Raw genomic sequence first — 13,018 nt, 5'->3', positions numbered from 1 at the left:
TACCGCGATCGGCACCTCCTTTGCTCGCATCACGCCTTTTCCGACTACAAAAATCATCTTTACTTACCAAGGCCAAGGATACGCACGAAACTTTTTGGAGCTTTGACGGTCGTTTGTTGTTCACAATGGTTGAAGCCTACGGTTTTACCTTGCTTGACGGAAGAACAAGGCCGGGGATCTCTGTGATCTCTCCTCTCAGGTTTTAAAATGTGTTGAACTTACTGGTATGTGTCCTTATCGCCTCGAAATCGAACCCTGTCGCCACCGTGTGGCCGAAATCGGAAACATGCGAAAGCGGGGATACCGCCGTGCGTCGTCTGCTACGGACGCACGTTCAGAAGCATATGGATCTCGACAACGCAAGCCCGTTTCCGGCTGAGCTGGACCCTCCCGATGAAATGTTTTTGTTTTTGCTTGTTCGTACTCAAGGTTGTATCGTTTCACATGCGTGGAAATTCAGCGAAGCGATCAATATTATGTCGGATGCTTCCATAATCTTAGTCCTGTGGTTTGCAGAACCGCTGGTCTAACATATTTTTGTTACTCGCAGAATCCATAGCTTTCAGAAAACATTGAATGCTGATTAGAGCTGGGGGTCGACTACAAAATTAACCCGACTGATTACCACCTTTTAATTGCCTAATCAATCAATAAATCGGCTAGTTGATTTTTCTCCAGTCATATTACTGAAAGGCGTTAAAACCACGTTTTTTTTTTACTGTGTCATAAATGGCATATTGCAGTCCCCTTTCAAGCTTCACGTTGTGACGCCAACAGAAATATGAACACGGGAAGCATTTTAAAGTGGTCATTTTTAAGTTATTATTTAATCAGTATAATCACACTCGATGGCAATCACGACCATGCCGAAGTGGTTTACCGTGCAATCCTGCAGACTAAACGAAATAAAGACATTAGAAATATTAAAGCAGGTTCTTTTTTTTTTCTTCTCGACTCTCTCTAACACAAAACTCCATACGACAAAAAAAAAAAAAAAGCGCTCAAAGCATTACTTGAATAATCTTAAGGTTAATCGATGAACTGCCCATTCCCAATTTGCGTTAGGTTAGGGCCGAGGGCTATCTGAAAGTCTCGTGAGAGTTTCGCTGCGGTCGATGCTGTCCGTGTCGTGGTGCGCGTCGTTTGTTTTAGTTGTAGAGTCTACTACATTTGAGTAGAAGATGATTTAGCCAGAAATTTATGATATTAGCCTCTTGACATGAGCGGCCCTCCCCGAGGAAAATTGTAGCGGGTGAACCCACACTACCGAGAAGAGCATCTAATAACACGCACGCTGCTGCGTTGCTCAGTTAGAACTCATTTATTCTAGAGTCACTAAATAAGCTACGTTTTCAGAGTACCGCATTCCTTTTCTTTGGCATTTTTCCGACAATAGAGTTGCTCTATTCAACAATATTCTGGTTCGCTGCGGCATCATTGGACAGCGGCAGTCACGTGAGTCGCTATCATCATCATCGCGTTTTTTCAGCGCCACCATCTTGGGTCCAGCGATCCGCTGCCTGCTGCTGTTTTACTGTTTACTGCGCGCGCACGCTGAAGTCCGTCGCTCAGCATGCATTTTTTTCCTTCTTACGTCTGTCGCGGCCGACGTGAGTCCCCAGGATGGACCAGGCTCGGGTGGGGTCCAGATCCGGACGGAGCTCCGGGCAGGAATCTCAGCTGGCGACGATGGTTAAAACTCTCCTTTATTTACATGTCAGGGGAGCAAAGAGCTCTGGCTATACAGCAGCTAGCCGCAGCTATTAGCCTTGATCTTGGCGAGCTCCCCGAGTTAGGTGAGCTCAGTGCTTTTAAAGTATTTCGGTTGCCATGCAGTCGGGCGGAAACCAATCGCGGAGGTGCACCAGTTTCGTCACCCACGCCTTCTCGGAAAGACCCTCTGTCCAAGTTACGTCACACGTCCGCGCACACCACACCGAAGAGGTTGTCTTACTCGATGGCGCCATGCATCAACGCATCAGCCTCTTTTGAAGGCGTCGTCCTTGCAGGTGTCTTGGGGCAGGCAGGGCGAGAGCTTGACGTAATGTTCAGGTCCGAGGTCCGCTGGGTTGACCTTGCCCGGGTATTTCCCTTGAGTTTCAAGAAGAGCAGACATTCGGCCGGCTAAACGCCTCGAAGTCACGTTATTTCGGCGGTGAGTTACGTGACGACGGGCCTCGCCCGTGAGCGAAACATGAGACGACGAACCAAGGCCGCCGACGTCCATCGGCGGGCCGACGTGCCGATTTCAACAGCCATCCGCGCAGCCGTTGCCGATTGCAACAGCCCCTCCGCCGCCGGGGAAGTCGTTCCAAAGGTGAGCATCCTCCTGGTCGCCTGAAGGAACGATGTGTCTTGCTGCCGGCCACGTAGAACCCCCACTGTTCTCAAGACGTATTCAGCAACGATAGGAATTAACCCGCACAACACCGGCAACCGTAGAAAGCAGGCAGGCACCCAACCCAACCCAAAGGAACGCCAGATAACTGAGTAAGATAAATCAGACACAAAGCTTCTACCCTACTTAAAATCTCACCCCAAAATACAATGTCACACTCATCATAAATCCCACGACAGCTAAAACTGAACTTGCCGATATTAGGACCAGCAAAGCAATACAACCTCTGAATACAATTGCTCTCTACACACAAAATACTGCAAGCCTACTTGGGTAAATGGTTAAATGCACTCAGGTTCAAGTTGGCTAAACTGAGTTGGGTCATATCTTGACGAACATCAGTCCTCATGTTGAGGGCCTACTCAGGCCGTCGGCGTTGCCGTTACTCCTGCCCTTTTTGTACACGACGTCAAAATTAAACTGTTGTAGGGCAATGCTCCAGCGCAAGAGGCGTCCGTTTTTCGGAGACATATTACGTAACCACGTCAAAGGCAGTGGTCCGTTTCAAAGGTGAATTTGTTCCCCGAGAGGTAGCACGAGAGCTTTTGAGCCGCCCAGACCAAGCATGCGCACTCTTTTTCGCTCGCACTGTACGCCTGTTCTCGAACGCTGAGCTTTCGGCTGGCGTACAAAACAGGGTGCTCAATGCCCTCATTATCCCTCTGACATAACACAACTCCCATTCCTCGGTCGCTGGCATCACACTGAACGACAAACGGCCTTTCGTAATCAGGAGCCATGAGAATGGGCTGTCTAGTAAGTGCTGCTTTCAGAGCATCAAACGCTTTTTGTTTTGGTTCGTCCCAGACGACGAGCGGTGGTTGTGTTTTTCGAAGCGCGTCTGTGAGCGGGCTAGCCAAATCCGAGTAACCGCGGATGTATCGCCGATAATACCCGGTAAGCCCGAGAAACGCTCTGATATCAGTTTTAGTTTTGGGTCGGGGATAGTTAGCTACGGCTTCAATCTTAATCTCGGACGGACGACGAGATCCTTGTCCTACAACATGGCCCAGATACGTGACCTCGGCTCTACCCAACTGGCAATTCTCTGCCTTCACTGTCAGACCGGCCTCCCGGAGTCGGGTGAACACTACCCGCAGGTGATCGAGGTGACCATCCCAGCTGTTAGAAAAAATAGCGATGTCATCTAAATATGGTAAGGCGAAATCGCCAAGTCCACGCAGCACCCGATCCATTAAACTGGAGAAACAAAAGGGAGCATTCTTTAACCCGAAACTCAGCATCAAGGGTCGAAAGGTGCCAAACGGAGAAACAAAGGCAGAGAACCGACTGGCACGCTCTGTAAGGGACACCTGCCAATATCCCCTAACCAAATCAAGTGTGGAGATAAATTTGGCACTGCTTACTGTCTCGATACGCTCCTCGATGTTCGGTATCGGGTAAATGTGGTCCTTGGTTATCGAGTTTAGTCGACGATAGTCGATGCAAGGACGCGGATTTTTACCCGGAACCTCGACCATGATCAGAGGGGACGTGTAGTCACTTTCTCCGGGTTTTATCGATCTCAGTCTTAATTAAGTTTCGCTGCCTAGGAGACACTCTGTAGGGCTTTGCCCTGACGGGCTGGTCAGATATAAGCTCGATATCATGAGTGACCCATGTGGTCTTACCCGGTCGGTCTGAAAAGACGTCTTGGAACTCGGTCAAAAGCTGTTTTAGACCTTCAATCTGCGCAGGTTTCAGCTCTTCCGTCTTTACCGCCTTCTGCATAACGTCGTCCACCGTCTCGGTACCAGAAGCCTCACTTAAAGACGGGATTTGCAGCGTTTCTTCTTCCGGCGCATTCAGGGTCACGAAAGCAATTTCTTCGCGTTCGAAAAATGGCTTCATTAGATTTGCGTGATAAATTTTGACTTCCTTTCGCTTCCCCTTCATTTTGACAGCATAATTCGTATCGGATAGTTTCTGGACAACCTCTGCCGGACCTTCCCAGTGGACTTCGAGCTTATTTTGTCTTGAACTCCTTAAAAGCATTACATTGTCGTTCACCTTGAACGTTCTTTTACGGGCCGTTTTATCATAGCATGTTTTCGCCCTGAGCTGCGCTGCCGACATGTTGTCCTCGGCAATTTTTCTAGCAACATGCAAGCGTTCAAGTAATTCGAGGACGTACTCTACAACTGTCGTGTCCTCTCCACTTCCTTCCCAACACTCGCGTAACATACGCATCGGAGAACGCAGCGCTCTACCGTACACCAACTCTGCGGGACTAAAACCCGTAGATTCGTGCTGCGCCGAACGCAAGGCGAACATCGCTGCGGGCAAACAGCGCTCCCAATCCCGCTTGTGCTCATGAGTCAGTGCTCGGAGGACCCGTTTCAGTGTTGCATGCCACCGTTCCACACTGTTTGATTGCGGGTGGTGGACGGAACTATGAATGATCTTAATACCGCACCGCTCAAGGAAGGTCGTCGTCAAAGCACTCGTAAAAACGCTACCCTGATCGCTCTGGAGCTCCGCAGGGAAACCTACTCTGGCAAATACGGTCAGGAAAGCGTCGACCACTTCCGTTGAGCTCAAGCTTTTCAGAGGCACCGCCTCCGGAAACTTAGTGGCAGGACAAATCATTGTAAGAAGGTACTTGTACCCTGACTCAGTGACAGGCAAGGGCCCTACCGTGTCCACTACCAGGCGCTTGAAAGGCTCAGAGATCAACGGGACCAGTTTTAGAGGGGCCTTCCACTTGTCGTTCGCCTTCCCGACGACCTGGCACACGCTACATGTCTTCACGTGTAGCTTAACATCTCGAAAACACCCTGGCCAATAATACTTTTGAAGTAATCGCTCTTTGGTTTTCTTTATACCGAGATGCCCTGACCAAGGGTTTTCATGCGCCACATGCAGGAGGTCGGAGCGGTACTTGGAAGGCACCACGAGTTGATCATAAACCCTTCCTCGCCTGTCCTCGTATTTCCGATGAAGGAGACCCCCTTTCTCGTAAAACGTAATGTTTTTCCGGGCTACCCCTTCCCTCTCTGTATCGGAGAGTATCTTGAGGCTGGGGTCACTCTTCTGTTCCGATTGCAAACTCGCCGTCCCCACTCTCAGTAGACTTTGCAACCTAGAAGTGACTGGAGGAACAACGCGCCCCTCAGCCATTTCCAAAACGTCACAATTTGAGGACTCATCTGAGCCTGGAGAGTCCTCCCCTTCGTCGTCGGGTTCGGACCGCGTCTCGCTTGCCTGCCCAGCGTCCCCAGTCAACACCATGTTCTCGGAGGTTTCGGGTTGCTCATTGTATCTAAGCTGGCTAGCAAGCTCCCGCGCTTTCGACCGAGTTAGTGCCATCACTACCCCGTCGGTCAAACGCTTTCCCATTTTACGCAGTTTTTGGTCCGATTTATTAGAAAAGAGGTACGGATACTGGGGTGGTAGGTTAGCTGAAACCGCAGCCTCCGTCTCCAGTGTGCCGAAAGGACCTTGAATCGTCACCCTGGCTACCGGCAGACAGACGCTCTGCTGTTCCACCACCTGCCGTATCCACGCACACTCACCAGTGTAGTGGTCCGCTTGCACGAGCGATGGGTGCACGACGTCCAAAGTGGCGGCGCAGTCCCTGAGCACCTTGCAGGGCTCGCCGTTCACGAGGAGGTCGTGGAGATAAGGCTCGAGCAGCCTGTCGTTCTCGTCATCTTTACTAAGGTACGAAAATACCACCCGAGGCTTTCGGCAACCAGCCGCCATATGACCCGTCTCGTTGCAGCGGAAACAACGCATGGGCTTTCTCGCCTCAAATTGTTTTTTTGTGGTTTCGTCTGCCCGACCTTGTTTCTCCGCGCGATGGTTCTCCTCTCCTGCCTCTCCGCCTCCCGCGGCCCTCGACCGATGAGCGCCCTTTTCGGAGTCCTTCGGCTCCCTCTTGTCTTCCTCGGAGCGTGGCTTGTAATATTTTCCGCGGTAATCGCCGCGCGCTCCTGGAAACTTACGTTCTGGGGTATCGTCTTTCTGGCTACTGCGGCGTGCCACAAACTCTTCGGCCAGCTCGGCAGCCTTTTGAGTTGTGTCAGGATTTTTATCCTGAACCCAGTATCGCATTACCTCCGGCATGCCCTTGTACAGTTGTTCGAGCCCGAAGCACTCGACAATGCCATCGTGGTTACCGTAGACCTCCGCACTTTTAAGCCATTCCACCAAGTTCGACCTAAGATTGTAAGCGAACTCAATGTATGACTCTTCGGGTTTTTTTCTGGCACCCCGAAAACGCTGCCGGAAAGCCTCCGTCGACAAGCGATACTTTTTCTGAAGGCCGAGCTTGACCGCGTCATAGTCTGCTGCCTCCTCCGGGCTAAGTCTGGCGACAACCTGTGCCGCTTCACAAGGCAACAACGTGAGCAAGAGCTGAGGCCATGTATCACGTGACCACCCGATTCTGTTGCACGTCCTTTCAAAAATTACCAGAAAAAGACCAATATCCTCACCCACCTTGAAGGGCTGCATTAGGTCTTTAATTTTTAAAGCCTTCACTTCGCCGGGGTTCGAGACGCCCCTCACTGCCTGATTCATCTCGAGACGTTTCATTTCCAGTTCCAAGCGCTTCATCTCCACAGCCGCTTCGCGTTCCTCTTTGGCTTTCAGCTCAGAAGCCTCGCGCCTCCGCTCTTCCGCCTCGCGCTCTTCCTTGGCTTTAGCTGCTTCGCGCCTCTCTTTGATGATTTCCCAGCACTCGCTGAACTCTTTATCGTCAGCGCCTAGGGCCTGGATTGCCTTCACGAGGAGTGGTTTTCGTTGAATTTTCCTGGCATCGATCCCCAACTCCTCACACATTAACAGCAAGTCCGGCTTACGCAGCTGCTCGAGATCCATATTGAGTGTGACTTGAACTCGCTCTATGGCTGCCCAGCAAAACCCTGCTCGAGTACAGCCCCACCACCAGTCCTAGACTACCCCGGCTAGAAATCTGGCGTCCCTATGAGCCAAGTCGAGCACTCACCACTCCCCACAGCCGACGTCGCTCAAGTCCATCCCACCGCTGCCACCAGTTGTCGCGGCCGACGTGAGTCCCCAGGATGGACCAGGCTCGGGTGGGGTCCAGATCCGGACGGAGCTCCGGGCAGGAATCTCAGCTGGCGACGATGGTTAAAACTCTCCTTTATTTACATGTCAGGGGAGCAAAGAGCTCTGGCTATACAGCATCTAGCCGCAGCTATTAGCCTTGATCTTGGCGAGCTCCCCGAGTTAGGTGAGCTCAGTGCTTTTAAAGTATTTCGGTTGCCATGCAGTCGGGCGGAAACCAATCGCGGAGGTGCACCAGTTTCGTCACCCACGCCTTCTCGGAAAGACCCTCTGTCCAAGTTACGTCACACGTCCGCGCACACCACACCGAAGAGGTTGTCTTACTCGATGGCGCCATGCATCAACGCATCAGCCTCTTTTGAAGGCGTCGTCCTTGCAGGTGTCTTGGGGCAGGCAGGGCGAGAGCTTGACGTAATGTTCAGGTCCGAGGTCCGCTGGGTTGACCTTGCCCGGGTATTTCCCTTGAGTTTCAAGAAGAGCAGACATTCGGCCGGCTAAACGCCTCGAAGTCACGTTATTTCGGCGGTGAGTTACGTGACGACGGGCCTCGCCCGTGAGCGAAACATGAGACGACGAACCAAGGCCGCCGACGTCCATCGGCGGGCCGACGTGCCGATTTCAACAGCCATCCGCGCAGCCGTTGCCGATTGCAACACGTCGAGATACGAACAACACGACCTTGATTCGCTGCCACAGCTGCGGCAACGGCTACAGCTCGGCTTGGCTCAGCTACAGTCACTCCTTCATCTGCGCGTGGACCCAAGATGGCGGCGCCTGACGCGCTTCAGACGCGTAGTTTGGGAGTTTCGGGACTCTGAAAGCGTAGCTTTATTTAGTGACTCTAGTTTATTCCACTCGCGGCAGATATAATAGAACAGTTTGTTTCATTTGCCTCAGTTGCCCTGCCAACGAACAGTATGAACAACGAACAGAACTAGAAGCTACTATCGTTTTTTCGTAGTGTGTAGGTTTATCTCCGTTCAGCAGGCCATTTTCGTAAGCGTCATGAACCAACTAGCTAAGTTTCAGCCTTGTTCAGACTCCGAAAAACTTACGCACACAATGGCACAGCAAAGGGAAACATTGGCTGCAGCGGAATTTTCTTACTTGTAGAAGCTAGCAATAGCACGGTAATTTCCAGTATCGCACTAACTTCTCTCAATGTGAAATATCTGTAGTACTGCGAAAACTAAAAGTTACGCAAAAAACAAAAGTGCATAGAACCTGCGATTTCACAACCCACAGTACCAGTATTATGTAAGTATCCGGGTTGGAATTCCTTGTTTTGTGGAATTTCCACGATGGTGAACCGATACATCTATTTTAAAAGAAACAAATATTCGACATAAGTAGTAGTGATCCATGCTTCCAAACGCATCTAGATAAGCGATAATTTAAATTTAGGCCGTACGGTAACACGATTCATTCTTCACTGAAGCACCACCGCACCATTTTCCGCTAAAATTGTTTTCCCACCGATACTATGCGACCATGATGCGACAAAATAAACACAAGAATCTACACCAAAAGTCGCAAACACGCGGGCCGCATGCGGCCCGCGCCTCGCCGGGACGCGGCCCGCAGGCAACCAGCTATGAGCCCCGGTTCTCATGTCTCAAGTAAATCTCGAGCGCTAGAAATGGCATGCGCCATAATGACCTCATCGCGTCGATTTATTTTCACTCCAAAAGTAGCTCTGCTCTTTTAACGTATTCACATAGTTTACACTTATCTGTTAATTTGCCTTTTGTTTCGCTTTATTTTTTGCTTCCCAGCTTTTTGTAATGTGTAACAATTCTGCTACTGGGCTGCAAGCGCGAGCTATTTGTTGAAGGATGCTTCTCGGCTGAGGGAACTCTCGATCAGCAGGAGCAACTGCAAAGATAAAGCTACGAGCTCGGGATTTTCACCTTAAAAAAAAAATATCACGATTAAAAGGCAAGTATTTGTTCAGAGTGTTGTAATAAAAATTGTCAGGAAAGCAAGAACTGCCAAATTAACCGATTGTTTTTTAGAGACATTTGGAGCTTGGTCAATTCTTGAGTGAACTGAGCAACGAGAACGACAGTATGCTTGTTCTCTTGCTCTATTAAAAATGCCAGCACGTTGGCGGGGCAGTGACATTTTAATTCTTTTTATCACATCTAGTCAGGGCCCAAAGTCATATAAACAAATCAAATCTAAAGATGTCACTGGCAAAACTGTGAGTTTACAAAAAGCATAGAGCACGAGGTCTCTTCTCTTTAAAACCTTTTGAACCCTCTCCCCCTCTCCCCGGCCTTACGTTGGCCCTCAACCTTTACGGTGTGAGCTAGCTGGAACCCACACTCAGATGAGTTTGAGACCACTGGTTAGGTGCCACTGATCTATACCGTCTCGCGCGCGAACGTGCATTACCTACGGGGCGCCCATGCTTCTATCCCCGCTTCGATGATGATGATAGCGCGACAGTAGCGCCACCTCCAGGTCGATCTCGAGGCGACGGTTGCGTTCGCAGCAAGTGGAACGACAGCAATGACAAAGTCACCAGGAAAACAGTTTGTCGTACACAATGTGGCAAGCAATACAAGTAGCACAGTCGAAAAGTAATCGTGAGTTAGAGTTGTACCGGTGAATAGGTCGTTGTGGTCGTTTTGGTTGCAGTGGACGCAACCGACGTAAACGTCTGAACCAAGCATAGGCCGTTTTGCTGAGAGCACGGTGGAAGCTACGTGCTCGTTGGACCAGTCACACGTTTGTCTTTCGCCGCGTAACTTGCTCTCTCGCTCATACCCACAGGCAGAGAAGGGGTCAGGTGATGATAGGAAGGTGGTTGATTGGTTCCGGTGAGCTCGTTGCTCCCACAAAACTTCTCACCTTAAGAATGAACAAAGTATAGTACCGTCGGGATGACCTGACGCCGTGAATCTTCCTTGCCTGGCGTTTGTGAGCCGTGGCCTTCCAGCGATGTTTTTATACGAAAGCTTTTCTCCATCCCCGTCGCCTTTCAAGCCCGCCTGTCGCGTTCCCCGTACGAGGTTTTGCATTCAGATGGCCGTCGTTTATTTGCTCTGATGTCTCTGCCACGACATTTCACCGTGCAAAATAATTTTCTCTTTTTGTCTTAAAGCTCGCAAACGAGCTGTCTCATTTGGGACAAAAGTAATTTCGAAAGTAATGAGCCATTTTTTTTTAAATTACTGCCTGAAAGTAATTCATTACATTACTAAATTACTAGCCTAGGAAACTAATTACATTACTCATTACCAGAAAGAGTAACTTAATTACTGTAATTTTATTACAGTAATTTCATTACTGCCATCTCTGGTCACGAACACGTATTGTGTGTCATATTCATGACGCGTGCCTTGCAGTGACCTTGTATCTATATTGCGCCCGACAGCGATCTCATATTCGCAGCTCACGAAATGCACAGTTACTACATTCGACTTTAGCACACACGTTTTTCATGCGTCAGTACTCAGGAAAATAGCGTACTCGCACAAGCGGAAATAGACGAAGAATAAGCGGCATAGGTCTAATCTCTCTGACCATGGCTTTCAAGAGTCGATAAAGAATAGTGACTGCTCACTTACAAGCCCTTCGTCCGCTTGTAGCACCGACGAATTCGAAAATAACCTACCGCGTGCCCCAAATAGCGGCCAGGCTCTTTAAATCGACCGCAAAAATCGGTTTCTTAACCTATCGCGTTACGATTTTGTACGGCATTGGGGCGCCCTATGGTTTGAAGACAGGTGGCTTCGCTGCGTTTTCATAGGAGTTAAACCTTTTTCTTTCTTTACTTTTTCCTCAAGTAAGTTCGCTTTTTGTGAATTTTATAGAAAAAAAAATGCACCACATGTGGCTAACGCTGTAGAAAATCGCAACGCGATAGGTTAAGAAACCGATTTTTGCGGTCGATTTGAAGAGCCTGGCCGCTATTTGGGACACGGGACAGAAACATAAGAAGACGCGTGTGCGTATTCGAACAGCTTGCAGACCTGACGCTGAAATTGCTGCGCCAAACTGGCCGCGTATTTCCGATTGCCTGGACGCCCAACGCGGCGAGGAAAAAAAAAAAAAAAAAAGGAGAGGAGGACACCCTAGCAACGGTGCTTCCACTGGATTGGCTGCTCGCCAACGCGCGGAAACTTGGATTTCGGATTCGGACGACGCGTTTTTCACAGGGGGGCTGGGGGGCTCGTTAAACCAGAAACTCGTAGACAGCTTTGAAGCCTGCGCGTTACGTCAGATGACGTCACCTCCGGGAGGCCGGCACGGGTGCTGATTGAATGCGAGTGCCGCGTGAAAGGTTGTGTATTGGGTAGCTGCACTTTCTTTTCTAATTTAGCTGTAAATAAAGATCTAGCCTTTTGTGCTGGCTATATTTAGAACCTAAATTGAGGGCCTCTCCGGTTGGGTTTGCTCCCCACATGAAAAGCGAAAAATCATATAACTTTTTGTAGATTCGATACGATAATTTGACATAAAAATATAGTTCGTATCTAGCTGAAACCATAGCGCCCTATTCTGAAACATATGTAGATAAAATAATTCAGCACCATGAAAGGTTGTTATCCATCCTCGCGAGTGAATGCCAAAATATGTCAATTCCCAAAATAATGGGGGCCCCTATATTTTGTTCAACCAGTCCCTCCCGACTCTTAATCCAGCCCTGGTGGAGGGTCTGGGCCTACGTGCTAGTCAATGATTCATCCCAACCACGTGTGTCTTCATCCTGACCTGAGCGAAGCTGACTTTGAGGAAAACTGATTTTTGCAAGAAAGTACTTAAACTGACGAGGCTCTAGCCCACTCGGTGGCTGAGTGGGCCAGCGCACACCAGCTCGGAGCACGTGGAGCGAAAGCCCGCGCTACAGAAGCCAGGGATTCTGCCTTCAATATCCACCCCTGCCCGTTTCGACCTGGATCAGCATCGTACCGGCGTGCGGTCGTGTATCACTACTGCGTGGTGCACGTTAGAGACCCCAGGCTGGTGGTTGTACTGCACTGGCTAAATTGCTCATCTACAGCTGAGACACCAGACGCCTACCGAGGCAGACTAACATCTGGCTGTATAAAATACACACAGCTATTTTTTTTATATATTTTATTTCTGTAGGGATGGCAACGTCAAGTTCCACAACGCTCTCACGTGAACCCTCACTGGCTCCTGCAGCATAACCATCAAGTTCGGTGGTCAGTGAACGTATGGCGCGGCAGTTTCTGCGACAGGATTGTCGGCCGTATCTTGCTTTGGGCTCTCTGTCAGCAGCGTGCTACATAGCCGACGTTCGGTGTTGTTAGTGATCTTGCGTGTGACGTCTAACTGAAAACCCTATACGAGGTATGCTGTTCCAGCTTGATGGAGCTACAGCGCACTTTTCTTCACGAGCAAGAAGCTGGCTTGGAGATCATTACTGTCATTGGTGGATAGTGCGCGGAAGGCCTATGTTTCAGCCCCCCAGATCACCTGACTTGACTCTTTTGGGTTGTTTTCTTTTAGGTCACATTAAGAGTAAAGTCTACGCGACTGAGCCTCAAGACCTCGCAGACAACGAATCGGCGTATGTGCTAACTAGCATTCATCCGCAGGCCCTGAAGTGGG

The sequence above is a fragment of the Ixodes scapularis genome, unplaced genomic scaffold (assembly GCF_016920785.2).
Source record: "Ixodes scapularis isolate PalLabHiFi unplaced genomic scaffold, ASM1692078v2 PGA_scaffold9__187_contigs__length_104089568, whole genome shotgun sequence".
In the NCBI taxonomy this organism is placed as follows: domain Eukaryota; kingdom Metazoa; phylum Arthropoda; class Arachnida; order Ixodida; family Ixodidae; genus Ixodes; species Ixodes scapularis.
Note: the sequence above shows the minus strand (reverse complement) of the source record.